Raw genomic sequence first — 12,477 nt, forward strand, 5'->3', positions numbered from 1 at the left:
ATAATTTCTGCATTATTGTTTATACCAGGAGTAGTTAAGGCAAAATCTTTATGCTCTACATCTTTTTTGTTTTTGCCATTTTTACATGGAATAGAGACCGGAATGGTGGGAACCACATAATACTAAATGATGACTTAGCACGTGTTTAGACCAGTTGTTTGCTTTTCACACAGTGGTAATATAGACTAATTGCCATTTCCAGCAGTAGCAGACAATTCTGATTAATACACAGTGAGCTCATAATCAATTAATTTTGATTATGCTTTACTAATGATGAACTAATGTGCAACTCGTCAATAAAAATTAAAGGTATGCTGGACATTCAAACCATCATAAATTTGCAAATATTTGGAGCGTATGGCTGAGGCTTCCTTGCCTTACAATCTAATGGAAATGCATAGCATTTTTGCATAGTCTGTTCTGGCAGTACAGAGAAAATCACAGTTTCACTGTGCCTGGGGCTGTCAGGTAGGCTGGAAGAGTGGAGATCAATGGTGCACAAAGGACTCATAAAGGAGGAATGTAGAATGAAGAAACTGGTGCTTGGTGGCTGGGACTGGTTGAAAACTTCCCTTCCAGTCTGTATTCTTCAAATGGGAAATTGGTAATTCGAAGTAAAGTAATTTTCCTTGAAACTGTTGCTTGCAAAACAAAAACTATAAACTGCTGCTCTTTGGCAGACAATTGAATACAAGAAGGTTTCTAGACTCTCAGCAAAATTTCAGACTTCTGAAACAAAGGCTCCCACTGTCTAGTCAGCTCCCCATGGACCTGTCCTTCCTGCCTCCTGAAATAGCTCCACAGTAGGTCAAGCAGGACACTTTAGGAAAGGTCATGTTTTGCAGATGCCCTCTTTCATCTAGATGTTAGATGCGAAGCCTGACAAGTTGTGCTTCCATATCACATTTTTTGCCATGTCACTTTTATGCCTGGGTCAAATGCTGCCTGCTTAAGTTATTAGCATTGTAAACTCTTATTATGTTCAGCATGCACTTCACATGTCATTGGCCTCCAGCTGTTGGCGCTAGCATAGGAGAAGATGACTTGACCCTAGGTGAAGAGGAGGGGAGTTCTGGGAGACCCTTGGAGTAAGGCAGCCTGGGAAGCTGTCCAAGGGCATGCATGTCTAAGGAGCAGCTGTGAAAGGTAGGAGTTGCGCAGAGAGCCATGCCCTATCACTCAGATTAGCAATTTCCTTGTTTCACACTTTTCTGTGGTGTCAACCAAGCCCACAGTTGGTGGGTAGTGCAAGCGAGCCATTAACGCGTTGACTGCTGTGTGACACCCACTGGCCCTTCCAGCCACACCCCAAGACGTGGTGCACAAAGAGCTAACAGCCAGCCCAACCTGGGCACCTCATGTCCAGAACTCAAGGGAGGGACACATTTCACTTCTGCCAAGCTAGTACTGAGGGCAGGCCACTGCTCTAAAGGGAAAGGAGTTGGGCCACCTCAGTGGTTGCAGAATGGCCAAGAGTTTTTAATGTGGAAGAGGTATTCCTTTCCCTCACTCAACTGGAAATGACTACAGAGTATGGAAGAAGAAATTTTGAAGGATGAAAGCTACATGGAAAGACCGGGAAAATGGAGTTCCAATGGGTACCGTAACAAACAGAATACAAATGCATCCCAGAACCAGGAGGAAAGGAAAGATGGAAGGGGTGAGCTGCAGAAGAGAGAGATGTTAAACGGCTTTGGTCAAGGTGTGGTGACAAGTCTGTCTTGAAGACAGGAGAAAAGGGGCAAGGGAGGGAAAGCAGCTAGGACAATAGTAAGGTGATACAAGGACCTTTCACTCCAAGATTCCCCTGAGCACTCAGCTGGAGAAGTTATTCTTTTCTGTAGCACTGTTGCAGTTTTCAAGAGCAAAAAGACTGCTGGAGCTCTTCCCGCCGTGGGCCTCTTTGCAGGAGAGGATGGCCCTTGGTGTGGAATTCAGATGGGTGGTGAGGTACTTCAAGGGATTTTCAGGAGCACAGCCCAGAGCCCATAGGAAATGGAAGAGGAAAGCATTTCTGCCACTGTGGCTTTACAGCTATGGGACCCGTGGCAGTCAGGAAAAAAAACAGGTCTCATGTTCTTCCTAATGCTACCTGAGGCCCACCGGTGACATGCTAGGCATGCTTTAGCACTAGTTTCATGTCTCTTTCAGTTTGGCAGACTTTATGTTTCAGGGTATTTTTGTAGCTTTAGTAGTAACAGCATAGCCATGACCTAGTAACCAGGAGCAGAAAGTGACTCTTATGGGGAAACTTTAAGATCATTCCTTTCCAAAGTGGGAGAGCAGGAAGTCAGTGAATGCATGCTGTGTGTCACACAAATTTGGATACAAGGCTTGCACCTGAAAGAATCAACAGCACTGCTTACACATATATATGTATATATGTATGTATTTATAACTCACACATGGGAGCACATGCAATTTCTTGTTAGGATTGTTTTTTCTAGTGAAGAAACCTAACCATGCTGCCAGCATCCTATAAATGAGATCTGTTAAAAGTGAAGATGGATGAAGATGAGAAATGCCTCAAAGGCTTGAATGACCTGAGTACAGACATGATTGCCACCTGCAATCCACCTTGAACTTTGCTGTTTGGGGAAGACGTTGTTCCCAGTCTCCAGAAGAGTCTGAAGGAGGACTGCACTGCTCCCAGAGCCTGGGGAAGGTGGGACAGGGCAGTATCTGGGTTTGTGGCCCCCTTTCAGTGCTAATTGTGTGAATGCAGAGTTTCGAACCCAACTGAGCACCACTGTGTTTCAGGTTACACAATACAGCAGAATGGGAAGCGATTGAAAAGGCTACAGATAAAATCAAGTGCGAGGGAAGGATGAGAACACGTCCTTTCTTCTAGCCATGACTATTTTGTTGTGTCTGTTATCTAACCCTGTAATTAGGACGGCATTCAGAAAATGCGAACAAAGTTGGTATTCTTTTCATAACCCCCAAATCTTTGCATTGCTGCATGAAACTTTTGGCTTCAGCTTTTCCCTGTTCATTAACCATGCCAAAATTTTTAATCTAACACCACTGTTAAAGAGTGGCAGGCTTCCAGGGAAATATATCAGCCAGGCTTATTAATTTCATGCCAAGTGCTGGAGGCGTGAATGTAGAGAACGCTGTTTGAGTTTGGATAATAGGAATCAGGCAGCTTAAAGGCAGGGGATAAAGATCAGGAGCCCCGTGTCTCAAGAGGAGGAGCAGGTGCAGGCTGCAAGCAAGGCCTTCAGGCCCAAAGGGGCAGCCAGTGCTTAAAACAATCTGCGGTGTCTTTGCCCCCCTCCCCCCTTTTTTTTTTAATTTGGCATGTGCCTCTCACAGCTTAACAGACCGCTGCTCCACAAAGAGTGGTAAACAGAGAAAGGGAAATTAAAAAGGGAAGTCCCATGATAGACAAAAACAAATTAGGGCAAACAAATTACACAGAGTCAACAAATAAACAAGGGAACATCTGTGAATATATTTCTTGGATTTTCTGATTCTGAAAGCAACCTGAGAAACAGTGGAGGGATGTATAAAATTTAATTGGGGAACCAAGCCTCTACTCCTCTCCCCAGCCCTGTCTTCCCTGGGAAGGCTGAGTTGCAGCAGGGGATACCTGTGCCGTCACTGGGGACCTCACTGACAAGGCACGGATCAGTTCCCCCCAGTCCCATCCCAATCCCTGTTCTGCTCCTGTCCTGCTGCCGCCACCACTGCCCTGGGAGCACCAGCAGGAGCCAAGGGGGCCTCTGCTGGCGCTGGGACGGGATGAGGCTGCAGCCACATCAGTACATGATGTACATGGTTTCCCTTTCCCTGGTGTATTTCCCAGACACTCAGGCCGGGTCTGCAACACACTGGGGAGTCAAGATTTGGTTCTCCAGCTCTTTGATATACCACTTGTTACATCCAGATAGAAATATATGGATATATGAATACATCTAAATAGAGACATAAATGTAATTTTATATTTAGTACACACATATGTGTTTTTATATACAGATATATAGAGTGATTACTGGATATGGAGATACAGACACAGATCCTAAACATTTTAGGGTTTCTCTTCTGGGAGGTTTTGCTGGAGTGCCTCAGGGTCTGAGGACAAATAATTATAAACCTGAACTTGAGTAGACTGTGACAACCTCTTCACAAATCAATCTGGATCATCAAAAACCAGTCCTCAAAAAGCAAATGCCTTTTCTGCAAACACTATCAGAAAAAGACATTTACTAACCGTTGGTTGTGGGGAAGTACAGAAAAGAAAACAGAAGAAACATTAATTTAGCAAACAAGTGTTTGCTCTAGCTTCTAGAAATTTATGGATTATTTTTTTCCTTTTGGAAAATTCACATAAAAGGTCTGAGATCAGAGAAATCCATGTAAAGAACACTGATCTCAGAGTCGACTCAAGAGTACAAACCAAATATTTCTTTTATCTCTGGATCTTCACATGGCTGTAAATAATTTTCTCTCCTGACGCTGCTGTACACCAAAATGACACAAAGACTCCAACTTTAGAAGGCTGAAAATGACTCCTTTATTCTTGGGATGTGTCTCTCTTATATAATATTCTACACAGACCAATTTGATTGGTAAAGCAAAGACAAACCTCTTCAACCACATTGGTCAGACCAGAGGGACATCAAGAAGAAGTCCCTCCTAGGGAAAAAATGTAAACCAAGTTTAGAGTTACCAAAATGTCTCTTGTTTACAGAAAATTCCCTGGGAAAGGAATTTCAGAACACCAAAACATCCCAGGCACAAACCAGGGCTACGCTGTCCCCCAATTATATTTATTACACTAAAAGATGCTTTCAAAAGAAATTGCTATGTGGATAAGCACTCAGAAGAGATACATCAAGACTGTCCGAGTTTTCTATGCAGCCTTTAATTCACCCCCTGCATAGGAAGTTTTAGTCATAGCATTGCATAATATTTTTCCCACAGAGTGGTGGCTTTAACTCTGTACATGGAAGGGGCAATACTTATTCAGCCCTTTGTTTTTGAATTATTCTGTGTGTGGTCTCTGCCTACTATTCAAACTTGGCTCAGCAGGCAGAAGTTGTTAGTTTTTGTGAAGTTTTTTCTGTATTGTTCGACATCATGGTTTTGAGGTGCTTCAGAAACCTTGCTTTGTTCTCATGGCTCTCCAATGAGGGTGGTGATGGGGACAGTGCTATTTTTGTCTTACAGATGGGAAGTGGAGGCAAGGAGGAGCTGCAGGTAGACTTTTTTCAGGTGATCAGTTTGAAATGAGTGGGACCTGGGCTTTATTGTCCCCAAACAAATGTATTTCTATTTAAGCATGTATCTATAAAGCACAGTTGCTCTTGACACATCTTTTCTTGTCACTCTCTCTTCACGACTTTGATATTTTCTGATCTGCCCAGCTATTGTTTCAGCTCATTTTCCTATTTTTGTTACATATAGCCAAATATTTCTTTAGCCCTTAGGGTATTGCACAGCATAGGAAAGCATAGGAAAAACCAGTCTGATCTTGCTGTAGACCCTGGTTGCAACACTGAAGAAAGCTTCCATGTGGTCCCTTGCAGCATCATGTCCTACACATGTGAAATTTCTCCAAAAGCAGTAGTCATTTCAGGTGAGTAAGCCATAGCAGCAGCCGTGGGCAGTGGCAACTGGGTGGACATTTCCCAATCATTACTTTCTCTTCTGATGTAAAGAAGATCAATTAAAGTGGTCATTTAAAGCTGACTAACAAGAAGAAACTGCAGTGAAAAAGAAGACCTTTCCTACTTCTGATAATTTCAGAATCACAGAATCATACAGTCTCTGAGGTTGGATATGACCTTTAAGATCATTGAATCCAACATTTAAGCCAGCACTGTCAAGTCTACCACTAAACCGTCCCCAGGTGCCACATCCACAGTTTTTAAAATCCCTCCAGGGATGGTGATTCCACCCCTTCCCTGCATTGTCTTTCTGACCCTTCTTGTAGATGGGCTTCACATTTGCCAACCTCTAGTCAACAGGGACCTCCCTGGTTAGGACTGCAGGAAAAAGATGGCAAGTTGCTTGGTACTTACACCATCTCCCTAGGCAGCCTTGGGTGGATCCCATCCAGCCCCATGGCTTTGGGTGGGTTGTATCTGCAATTCTATCAATTGATCAGCAGTCCTCTGGGCATTTGAAAGCATCCAAAATTGTTGTGATCAAAACAACTAAAAGTAAATAAATTCCACACAAACCAAAAGTTGAAGCAGAAAGCACAGTGCAGGAGTAAAGTTCCTCCCTTACACACTGATGCTGGAACTTTCCCCATAGATTTGGATGCTTAGCTGCTCAACTTTCAAGAGTAATTTTTAAATGCAAAATCCGGGAGAGAAGTTAGAATTCAGCTTGCTCTGAGTAAAACGCATTTATCTGAAAGGAAAATCACATTTTTGAAATGCACTTTCTGCCTCAGAGCCTTCATGTGGCTCAGTATGCAGATCAAACCGAGTAGGTGCTGGATAAACATGATCAGTAAAGGTTCATATCAGACTGATGCACACCAGGCTTGTGGCTTTCAGTGTTATCCAGGCTGGTTATACCATGCAGAGAGAGGAAAGCAAATGAGGCAATGAACACTGTTCCTTTCTTTCTCTGTGATCAGGCTGGCTTGGTCAGGTGCTGTAACAGAAATGCTGAAAAAGTTGAAGAAACTTTTCTTATCTAGGAGTTGCTATTTAAGGGAGCTGGAGGAGAAGGAGAAGTTATGAGAGAGTCTGGGCATGCCAGTATACTTCAGGCACTGAAGTTTCTGCACAGTCCTGAACACATGAATGAAAAGTTTCATTAAGAGAATTAAAAAAAAAAAAAAAAAAAAAGGTTATCCAGAAATTTAACATAGGCTTTTAACTAGAAGTTTTTAAATGGCAGGGATTGCTTGCCTAGGCTCCCTTTATTTTTTCTTGTCATTCTTTCATCTGATTGGTCTACCTGAGTCTAACTGAAGGACAGAAATCCAGTGTGAATTTGTCTTTGAGGAATTTATTACCTTGTCCAAATGGTGTCTGTCACCTTGGAATTAGCACAAAATTCTGCTCCATCTCACAGGGGCATGGTGAGATGTTTAATGTTATCACGCAGTTTCAAGGCCATTTTTGTCACACCCAGACAAGGCCTATTCTAAGGGTCTGGGGTATACTGGGACATTGATTAATGCAGCTGAGGGTTCATCCTCATGGATGAGATGTAGGAAATGTGAGCTGGGCAATCCTCTGGTATGGAGAGCACATATCTGGTTTCTGTGATGAAGGCTCTTCATCAAACAGGGAAGACACATTTTGCAATTTCCATTTGGTCCCACATACTGGGGACAACGCTACTGACTACTTTTATCTCCTTAATTAGTTACAAAAATTTCCTCTTCAAAATAGGTCTTGTCTCATTCATCCATATATTTGTGGTCTGCTGGTAATGGTTTTCTTTACCTAGACTACATCAGTGTAGAACATAAATTCTCTCTCCATCTGCTATAGAAAATATATTTCCTCTACAAGGGCTGCTACAACTCTAATTTAGAGAACCACCACTGTATCACTTGATAAGACAGAATCCTGTGTTTAATACCTATTTTCTGGTTTTAACTTTGTTCGCAGCACAAGACTGTGTATGTACCTTTAAAATTCAGATCTGTGTCCTGCTTATTTTCTTCTGAGTTCACCTGAGGCATCTTTGCAAACTGGTTTAAGACATGAAAGATTAAGGATGAGGTACTATGTCTCTCCTAAAACTACAGGAGCTTACTAGAGTCTGTAAGTACTTAACACACATATTCACCTCATTTCAGAAGATGTCAAACAGCTGTACTTTTTTTGCCTCTAAATACAAGGGTTTAATTGCACTGTCCACATTTAGATCTTATTACTTAGCTTCTAAGACTGAAAATCTGACCATAGCCAGCTAATCTGAAGCTTCAAATGTTGACATTTGAATGCTTTAGCATTACCTGCATGGCACTGGTTTCAGTATCTTTGCCTTCTCTACACCCCCAAAAGTATTTTAACATATTTTGTGCAAATTTCTTCTCTCTTCCTTAACTTCTGGGCAATTTCAGGAACTTCAAAAGCTAAATAACACCTGTTACAAGCAAGTTCCATATATCCCTAGGGATGATATTAACTTGAGTTGCCTATGGTTTTACAAGTCTGTCAAGCACTGTGGTGCCAGTTACAGTGGAGGGAGGTGGAAGTATTACCTGCTCAAGGGCCCCCAGTGGTATTAAGGGAGACAGCAAAAAGTCACGAGTCTTTGTCTCTGGATACCTATGAAAACTCTGCTGCTAACATACAGCAATGTTCTGGGAGACAGAGAAGCCTCTTCACACACCAGGCAGCTCCAAAATTTGCCTCTCCAGGGCAGAGCTATGAAATTATTGCCATCTGCACCAGCCTGTGTCTCCTCACAGTCATACCTCAAGCTATGTGGCTTTACTTAGCTCTCCAGCTTCGCTTGTTTTCTCTGGACATCAGTGGCAAGAGATTGTAGTAGGGAGAACACAGAGATTTTGGACCTTTGGGAAGGAGGTAAATCCCATTGCAGGAGAGGCACTCAGGCTTGGGATGGAGCTGGACGGCTGTCAGAATGCAGTGGAGAATTTCATGTTGTAGCTAGGTGACTTGTGGAGGACACCATGTTAGTTTGCTTGATGTTGAAACAGCTGTAGCTCTGCATAGAGTTGTGGTGCTTTTTGAGAGGGCTGCAGACTTAGGAAGAGAGATGTTTCATAGAAGATCTTGCTGTGCTCTTGCCAGAAGATCATGGTGTGCTCTGCCCCGTTCTTTTCCACTGTTGCAAGATATTTGGATGGCTATTTGCAAAAATTCTTGCTTGAAATTTATCATCCCATCCAGTCAGCAGGATTTCATAAGAGTGTAAGTGCCACATAAATGTATATATATGTACATGCAGGTAGATAGGCATGCCTATGAGCTACTGTGTGCAGGCGATGATTCCAATGGACTTGCCACCTTATTTGATCCATGGAGGCTCACAAGCTCCTTAGGTTGCTATGCAGGCAAAGGTTTCCCACACTTCCTTACCTCTCCATCAGCAAGGGTACTCGGGGAGTAAGGAGTTACTCTCAGTGAAGGAAGGCATTGGATTGGAACACTACTTCAAAGGTTGATTCCCAGGGTGGGTCGGTGGGTCATGAAGGAAGGCAAGTATTTGGTGTTCTCTGTATGACTTGGTGCAATTGTACTCCCCAACTCCTCTGTCTTGACCCTCATTTTTAGCAACACATGCTCACAGGACTCTCTATAAATGCGTGTTATTGATACATGCCGTGAAAATAAATTTGAGAATTTGCTTTGGATTGAAGTAACTCTTCTCAAAAGAGATTTTTCTTTCTTTGACAACAGCAGTGCCTGTTGACAGGACTGCAGTACCAACTTGAAGTGCAGGAGGACTGGTGATAGTTAGATATTAGGAAGAAATTTTTTACTATGAGGGTGGTGAAACACTGGAACAGATTTCCTAGAGAAGTTGTGGATGCCCCATCCCTGGAGGTGCTTGAGCTTGTGTTGGATGGAGCGCTGAGCAACATGGACTTGTGGAAGGTGCCCCTGCCCATGACAGAGGAGTTGGAACTAGATGGTCTCTAAGGTCCCTCCCAATCCAAACCATTCTGTGACTATGATGATTCTGTGATATCTGTCTCTCTGCATTGCTGCAGATAACCCAACTTCTTGCCAGTTCACAATTTAACACAGTTGAAACAGAACACTGGGTGTTTTAGACAACTTGAAAACTTCAGCCCACAGGTTGAGGCTAGAATTTCTCCATCAAACATGGCTGCTTTTCAATTAAAAAAGAGGACAACTCTCTGCAATATCTGCAAAGAGCAGAAATCTACTCCTTAAAAAAAAAAAAGGTGCCTTTTATGAGCTTCTTTCAGAAAGACTAGAAAGTACCTTGCCTTTTCATTAAAGAAGAAAAATTTGTATCAGAAAGTGGCCCTGATTGCAGTCCTCCTGATTCCTAAGTTTTTAAAAAATATCTGTGACAAAAGATTATTCTTAAATTAAATGGGCAGGGGAGAAGATGAAACAACACATAGCATTATTAATACAACCTGAATCATTCTGGTTTGATTCATTAAGCCCCTGAACTGAATGTCAGTACGCCTTCTTCTGTACTCAGTGTTAAATTCCAGTACAAAGTCTGATCTTTTAAAGAGAGACGTCTTACCTGAAAATCAATGTACAAATCTAGACTGGCAGGCAGATGTTTTAGTGAATCAGACCCTGAGCCAAATATCAGACTTTAGTAAAACTTAAGCCATGTGGATACAGACATTTTATTTTGTTCACAGTTTGAATAGTTTAAGAAGAAAGATGAGGGCAAGGATGAATCACTGTGTTAATGAAAGCTGATGGGTCTTGGAACGGGCTGTTGCAATGTTGATCTTGGTGTCTCAAAAATGTATTGCCATTATCCAGGCTTAGAGATTATAATTGAGAAAAAGTTTCTTTGTGCACATGAATTTTTTTCTCAAACTCTCTTGGTTATTAGATTACACTAAAGACTTCAACCTCACAATGAGTAATGTGTTATGAGACAGGCAGATGAAGAAAATAAACAAGCAGACTTTCTCTGAATTAATTGCAATTTTTTTCCCCTCCTTTTGCCTATTCTTAACCCACAAAATGTGGCCTAGTTTCAAAGAATTTTGAGAAGTGATTTTTGGCTTCAAGTAAGAATTCACAGACTCCAGGTAATTTCTCTCTGTCCGCAAGCTTCTTGAAACTTGAAACTCTTTTCACAGTGTCTCTGATTCTGTGGGACTGCAAGGACAGAGGAACCTGCAGTGGCTAGCTCTTATGACCTCTCTCAGGACACAAGCCAGGCTCCTCTCCAGTCTCTATGCCCAGACAGCTCCAACATCTTTAGAAACTTATCCAGTCCTGAAATGAAAGCTTTAAGAGATTCATAAAACTCTACCCCGTGATTCTTTTAGATATTAATGAAGCTCCTTTTAAAAAATATGTTTATACTTTTTTCTCTAGCTTTGGCTTCGAACACCTGGATGTCTTTTCTTGCTGAACCTAAATGCCATGCAGCATAAGAGACCATGGCACCTCTTGAAGGTGTCTGCTTGCAGCAGTCAATCACTTCTTAAGTGTTTTGTTTAAATAATAGGCAGTATTATTTCTATAATATATATTTCTATAACATGTATTCTATAAGATTATATATTGTATTCTATATCTGTATTGTATTCTATATGATTTACATAATAAATAAATCTATAAAAACTAAGATTCTGGAATCTTTTACTATGAGGCAAATTTTCTGAATGTCTACTACGACTTGAGCTTTTTCAGCTTTTCCCAGTGTTTCCATCTTCCACTTGCTCAGGGCCTTGGCATTCCTGACCATCAACTTCCTCATTTTGCAGGTTCACAAGGCAGTGCTTCAAGGGCAATGGAAAACCCCAATGCAGGTGAATGTCTGAAAACCACTGATCTAACTATAATAGTTTTTCTTTCAGGAGCAGCCAGACAACACACCAATGAAAGAGAGAGACAAAAATCAGGCTGCATTATGTACCTCATGCACTGCATATGTGTTCCAGATGTTGAGGTGAAAAGGGACAGTCTGCGAGACTATCCAGGCTGCTTTGCAACAGACATCATTTGAAAGCTCCAGCTTGACTGAGGGCTAAATAAAAAGGGAGGAGGAACATGTGGAGGTATTTCATGTCTCTCACTAAGTTAGCATGATGACAGACAGTTTCTTGAGATGCATCACTGCTCGAGAGTGAAGTGGAATCCTGCCATACTTGAGGAAGCTTTGTTTTGTATTATGTTAGATTACCTGTTCCTGCAAAGTTTATGCAACATGAGTGCCGTTAAATCATCAAAGTTGTCCTTTTGAGAATTTTCCCCTTCTGTTTCTTCTGTTCTTGTTGCTTCAAGGATTGTTACAGTTTAAAAAAATAAAGTCTGGATGTCTTTTCATTACAGGACAGTTTGTAAATTCCAACTAGGCCATTCTCAATTTGCATTTGTCATCCTTCAAGCTAATTTTCACTGCTGCAAAACAACTCAAAATATTGTTTGAAGCCCTTCATTGAACTCTTCTTAACATGACTAACACAACTTTCCTGTAGTGTTTCATTTCACTCTGACCGGTGTTCATTATCATCACAGAAGGCAAAAAAGAGGGGAAACTGTTTCTGTGCACAAAAATAGAATGAAAATCTTTAAATACTATGACTTGAAAATATTTTTGACCCTCCAAAATTTTATGTTATTAAAAAAAAAAAAAAAAGGTGAGCTAAACAAACAAATCACCAGGACTGAGATGAAAGAGGGTAAATTCAAAAAAATTCCTGTCTTCCATACCTCTGCAGTGATTAAACAGAAAACCCTTTAGCAACCAAGTTACATTTTCACTTTAAAAAATCTTCAGCAAAATATAACCTTGCAGCTGTAAACATATGTCTGAATAATTATTCTGGCTTTATATCAAAAAAACCACCTC

Source organism: Chamaea fasciata, unplaced genomic scaffold (genome assembly GCF_029207755.1).
Source record: "Chamaea fasciata isolate MVZ Bird 193981 ecotype frontalis unplaced genomic scaffold, bChaFas1.0.hap1 SCAF_3, whole genome shotgun sequence".
NCBI lineage: Eukaryota > Metazoa > Chordata > Aves > Passeriformes > Sylviidae > Chamaea > Chamaea fasciata.